The following is a 6,158-nucleotide window of genomic DNA, read 5'->3' as shown; positions in this document are numbered from 1 at the left end:
GCATTATCCATAGCAAATTTGCCCCTATCTTTAGGAACAGAGATGACATCTGCTGCCAGAGAGCCCTAACACTTGTCTGTCTGCTGCTTTCAGTGTCATGCGTGTGACATGAGTTAACCTCATAGAAAATCTAATATGAGGGAAGAGAATTGCTCATTGGAGGTGTCCGTGCTGCTCCTCTTGACCTACTTGGAAAACTATGACTCGACTCTTTGCGGCTTCCCCCATCGCAACACAGCTGCAGAAGGCAGCAAAACAGGATCACTTTTAACCGAATCTGAAATGTGCTATATATACATTTGTATGCCTTTGAATAACATTATTTCCAAACCTTGCAAAGCCCTGTCGTTACTGTATCAAGCCCACTACATATCCCCTTTTCCTTTCCCCCATAGAATTGGCATAATGAGAAAATACAGCCTTTTCTCTTCACAGATAAAGATCCAAATTGCATTTTATAATCTGACAACTATGTAGTCTGATTTTTTAAAATAAAACAGATAAACTCTCCTTCTTGTTCAAGATGGGATCCTATTTGTTAGTGACAGCTGTTAAAATGCTGCTAAAAATAGATACAGTGTCAACCACTAAAAAGCTAAGTGCTCCTGAGAACCACAAACAGAAAACAAACGAGGTTTCTACTGAATTTGTGGAAAAACTGTGAGCATCTTGCACATACCGTGAAAGGTGCTTTATTCTTCCAGCAGCCATCTCTGTCTATATCACAGGAGAAAGGGAGGGGATCAAATATTTAGTACTAAGGCAGTAGATTGGTGTATTCCCTCAATTTTATTTTCTATCTCCATTTTGCTCTTAAAAATACAATAAAAAATATGATGCAACACAAAGACTGAGGCTACTTCCAAGCATTTCAAATGCCTTTTTCAGTTACAACTTTGCTCTAAAAAAAAAAAATCAAGAAAACTAAAACAAAAAAAAAGTGCAACCAAAGAGCCAAATACACTGTAATTCTAAATTAATAAAAAATAGTTAAATTAATAAAAAATAGTTGTCCTGGCTATGCCAGCTATTGGGAGAGCAGACAGTGTGCTTGGATGCTTTTTGCATGGCTGTGACTTGCCGGGTTCCTCGCAGAGTTGCATGGAACTTTCCTCTGCCTTGGAAATGCAGCCTCCAGCCCATCCACGGTAGTTCTGTTCAATGAAATGAGCTGTATTCCAAACCAGATGTATGACACAAAATGAGTAAAAAGAGAGAGAACAGAATTGTTCACATTTGATGTTATAATACATCTCAGTAAGTTCCTCCTTTTTAGCTAGATTATGGCTAAAAATAGAGCACTAGTGTAGGCACAGTGAAATATGATTTGCTTCCAATAATACAGTAAACTAATTGTGAAATTAAGCTATTGAATGTGGTGTTATCTCCAAGTCTGGCCTCACCAGCACTTTCTGCTTCCCTGTTTAACATTTATCAAGTTACCCACAAACTTTGACGGATGCAAACAACAGCTGATAAAATATTGCCTTTTCCAAGGCCCTGATCCTACAGACTTCGGCACAGGTAAAATTCCTGGCGAGCAGTCCTTTCCCACGTTTAAAGACTTGCATAGAGGCTATTAAAATAGGGCCAAGACTTTCCTTCCTCCAATGCCTAATTTTTTTTTTCCTCGAGATGTTTAAATGAAGAGACATTTAATGCCCTGAACTCAAACATAATCTGTTCTAAAAGACCTTAGCCACAAGTGAAATATTATTTTAAAACCAGCATCGCTGTTAGCACCGATTTTTCTGTTAATTTGTGGAATCGGGGCGGGTTTGCCCCACCGCAGCCCCGCGAGTGCGGCGCGGATGCTCCCGCTCCTTGCCCATATCCCGGGACACAAGGGCACGCTGAGGGGCAGTGGGGACCAGCTCCCCCCGCCTGGCAGCGGCGAGGACGGGGGGAAGGCGCAGGCCCGGCGGGGGGGGTGGGGGGGGCGCAGCCTCCTCCCGCAATCCCGTCCAGGGGCGCTCCGCTCCCCGCAGCCCGCCCGGGGGCCGAGCGGGGCGGTCGGAGCGGGGAGGGGAGGGGTGTTCCGCCGCCGCCAGGGCCGGGAGAGACGCTCCGCCTGGGGAAGGGCACGGGGAGACACTCCTCCTCCCCCGCCGCCCGCCCTCCTTCCCTTCCTCCGGCGGCTCCGCGAACCAGGAACCGCGGCGGCGGCGGGCTCCGTGCGTGAGAAACCCCGCGGCGCCGGGAGCCGCCGGGAGCCGCCGGGGCGGGCGGCGCGGGAGGGGGCGGCGGGGGCGCCACGGCCGCCGGGCGCTGCGAGGGGCCGGGCAGCACCGGAGGGGGCGGGGGGGAGGAAAAAGTTTACACCCTCGCCACTCTCCTCCCTCCTCTTCCTTGGTGGCGCAGATGGGAGTTTTACCTGGAATGACATAAGTTTGATTTTTTTTTTTCGGGTTTGTTTTTTGATTTTTTTTTTTTCTTGAGGGTGACTTTCTCCCTCCCTCTCCGCCCCCTCTTCTTTTCTCCCCCACCCCCAAAACCCCATTCCTCCCCCACCGGTGCTGGATCCACCCCCCGTTCCCCTCCGCCGGCGGGCGAGGGTGTGACCCGCGGGAACACCCACCCACCTAGGCGTCCATGGTGGGAGCTGTCCGCCGAGTCGAGCCGAGCCGCGGGCACCCCGCCGCCTGCCGCCGCAGCTCCCTCCCGCCGCCCGGCCGCGCTCCCGGTGCTTCCTCCGCGTACTTTTTTTTTTTTTTTTTTTTTTTTTTCTTCTCTACCCTGGGTGGCAGTGCGGGCTCCCGGATGGTTCGCTGCCAGTAGCCGGGGGCCGCGTCTCCTCCCCCCTCCGCGCCACCATGTCCTAGGGGAGGTGAGTGAGTGCAGCGCGGAGCCTTGCGCGGGGCGAGCAGCGGCGCGGGGGGCAGCGGGGCGGGTGTCCGACACACCGGCCGGCGTATCCAGGTCACGGCTAGTCCCGTCCCCATCCGTGCAAACTTCGCGGGAAGGACACGTCCATTGCTCGCCAGCGCCCGCGGGGAAGCGCGGCAGTGGTGGCGGCTGCTCCTCCGCGGGTCGCGCCGCGGGCGCTGGGAGCCGCCGCCTCGGCCCGTGAGTGTGGGTCGATATTTGGCAGAATAGGAAAACGAGAGGGGCACGTGACACCCCAAATCCTAGGGATGTTGGCGCTTTCGCCGTGACTCTGGAATAGAAACCCGCAGCAGCACACGCGGGGTCCCTGCGGGCGCGCGGGCGATTGCGGGAGAAGGTGCGCGGTGCCCGGCGCTGCCGCTGCCCGGCGGGCTCAGCCCCCCGCCCTGCTCCCGGGGCACCGCTGTCACCCTGCGGGGCCGCGGACCTGTCCCCGCCGGGCCGTGGGGCGCACCTGGGGGCCGGTAGCGGGGCTCTCAGGGGCCGCTGACCGGGGGCTGGGGGCGGTATTTAGCGAGAGAGTTGGGAGCGCATCGCCTGAAAGTTTGCTCGGCGGCTTTTTTTCTTTTCTTTCTTTCTTTCTTTTTTTTTTTTTTTTTTTAAAGGCTTGTCTGGGAAAAGGGTATTCCTGCAGCCGGGACGCAGGCACCCAGGGGGGATACTGGGGAATAGGAGGTGGCAGCAGCCCTGGGGCCAGGGGTCGTTCCGGCGGCTCCTCTGGCTGGCGGGAGGCAGCGGGCGGGGCGCCCGGCGGGATGCGCGGCTGCCGCGGAGCGGAGCCAGCCCGGCGGGGAGCGGAGGACGAGTCCTTGAACCCTCCTGCGCTCCGCCGCCGTCGCTCCTCCGCTCCTTATTTTTTTACCCCCGTACATTTTCCTTCTTTCTTTTTTCCCTCCACCTAATTACATTAATTTTTAAAAATTTCCCTGGTTAAATCACCGCTGCATCGGCACGGTGCGCATTCATGCGCCGCTGACAGGCGGAAACCCCGGGCCGGCGGACCGGCGATGCCCGGCCCTGCCGCCGGCGCGGCGCGGGCACCGGGCGGGGGCGGCCGCGCCCCGCGCACCTCACCTGTGCGCGGGGTCCCGGGGCCGCCGCGCCGCCCGCCTCGCCGGGGGGCCCCGGGGCGGTGCGCGGGGACCCCGCGGGCGGGCTGGCGGAGCGCGGGGGCCGCGCGGTCCCTGCGGCTTTAAGGAGATGCGTTTCCCAGGCTGTGTCGCAGCAACTTTGTATCAGTCATGTCGCCCGGCGGGTGAGTGACGGCGCGGCGCAGCCAATGGCGCGCCCGCCTGGCCCCGGCCGCGCCGCGCTCCGAGGCGCGCCCGCCAATCGCGGCGGGCGGCGGGCGGGACGTAAACTTGAACTTTATGTGGGCATGTGACATGTTTTTAAAGGACTTGGCACCTTTTCCCGTCCCCTCCCGGGTGCCGCTCCGTGTCACCGGGCGGCGCGGCGCGCCTCGGGCGGGCGGGCAGGCGGGGGAGGGGCGGGGGAGCCGCGCCGCCCGCCCTGCCGCTCCGCGCCGCCCTGCGCTCCGCTCCGCGGGGGCTCGGGGACGCGCCCCGCCGCAACAGGTACCGGGGCCGGGCTGCGCCGGGGGGCACCGCTCCGCTCCCCGGACCGCGGCGGGAGATGCTGCTGGCGGGGTGTGGCGGGAGCCGGGGGGTTCGGCAGCGGGGCCCGGACCCTGTCCGCCGTAAGGGGTGGGGAGCGGCGTTTGCACGGGAAGAAGCGCTTTTCTGCATCGCTCGGGAGGCGGGCGGCAGGAGGGGGTCGGCGGGGCGGGCTCGGCCGAAAGCGGGTTTGGGCTGTGGATCCCCCCTCCCCCGCAGACTCCTGGGAGGGAGGGAAGGGAGGGAGCGAGCTTCCGGGCACTGCTGGACTCCCCCACGCGTGACAACCCGGACTGCACCTGCGGGAAAGCAGGCTGGCGGGGGGGTGGCGTGGGGGACAGGGGTGCAAAGCGGTGGCTGCTCCCTAAGAGCTGCGGTGATGCTCCTGGCAGCGTAGGGTAAATAGGGAAATCAGCGTGCGCGCTGCCTGCGTGGATGTTAACGCGCGGGGACGGGGGGGACCCGCGCCCGGCTCCGCTCGGGTCCGTGGGCGGCCGTGCCGGGGAAGCGCCGGTGCCGGGGCTGCCCGCGCCGCTCCGGTACCCTGGAGAAAGGGGGGAAAACCCCAACCCAGCCATGAAACTCAGGTCCCCTGGGCAGTCTTGTGTCAGCGGGGTGGCTGGCAGACAGCGAAACTATAAGGAAATTTGGTTTACAAACACCGAGAATTAAGAAGTGGGTGGCCGCTTGAGCCACCAGTTTATTTTTTATTTTTTGTGAAACTGGGCTTACATCAGATTTCCCCGTATCTAGGTGACCTTTTGGTTGCAGGGATACCAGGTACCATTTGATTTTTTATTTGGCTGTTGCTGCGAGACTGGTTTCATGCCTAATTGATCGGAGATTTGTGCTGCAGAGGGCTGTGTTTGTTGAAATGTTTGGGGTGAAATACACGACTAGCAGCGTCTCGGTAGTTCTTCAGAGAGGGAGTCTGGATAAGCTGCTGTGCATACAATGTCTCTTGCTTTTATAAAGTGTCAGAGATGATCTTGGTGGTTCCAGTATATAACACTGCTGAGCTTTAATTGTGGGTGTCCGTGGATGTTTTAGCCCCCAGTCAGATTAGTTTAGTGAAAGTTAGTAAAAAGGTATGTTTGTGCAGTAGGTAAAGTGTGGGTTCTGTGGATAGATGTGCTAATCAAGTTGTAATAAGTTCTGCCTAAAAAACCAAAACCAAACCTTAATGCTACCAGTAACTCCTGAGATTATTAATTTGGTTCTGGTATCCACCAAGGCACTTGGAGGTGACAGAAACCATCACCCCCAAAAAATCCATTTGCTGCAGCGTTCTCCCTAATTTATAGATCTCGTTTTAAACTGAACTTGTGTTAGGCCACAAATAATCTCTGCTGCTTTTTGATCCTCTCGGATATACTTACCAGCCTTTGCAAGTGCAGGGTCAGGGCATTTTCTACTTTCTTTTACTTCGTGTGACTCAGATTTTTATTTGCTGAAGTTTCAGAGTATGCTCGGCTATTGATTATATATGAAGTTTGAATTTTGCTGCTGTGGGAGAAGTTGCTACAAAGCTCAAAGAGTGGTGTAATGTTAGGCCTGTAACAGAGATTTCCTGGCATGCAGTGGTTCTGCTGGTGTTTCTGAGAGTTAATTTTCACTTACATCCTAATTTTAAGCCTTAACTAAGTTTCCTGGTTT

The 6,158-nt window shown here is 56.8% G+C and overlaps 1 protein-coding gene across 7 annotated transcripts in view; it reads left to right on the top strand.

Annotated features, from left to right (window-relative positions):
* Positions 1 to 2,159: 2,159 nt before the first annotated feature.
* Positions 2,160 to 6,158, top strand: part of NR3C2 (nuclear receptor subfamily 3 group C member 2) — a 190,276-nt gene continuing 186,277 nt past the window's right edge. For 2 of the 7 annotated variants that reach the window (XM_038135799.1, XM_038135793.1), the window contains exon 1: positions 2,212 to 2,827. The gene's annotated coding sequence lies outside the window, so the exon portion shown is untranslated. The other 5 variants (XM_038135797.1, XM_038135795.1, XM_038135794.1 and 2 more) reach the window with 5 other exon arrangements.

This window comes from Motacilla alba, chromosome 4 (genome assembly GCF_015832195.1).
Source record: "Motacilla alba alba isolate MOTALB_02 chromosome 4, Motacilla_alba_V1.0_pri, whole genome shotgun sequence".
In the NCBI taxonomy this organism is placed as follows: Eukaryota; Metazoa; Chordata; class Aves; order Passeriformes; family Motacillidae; genus Motacilla; species Motacilla alba.
Note: the sequence above shows the minus strand (reverse complement) of the source record. Positions and strands in the feature narration are given on the sequence as shown.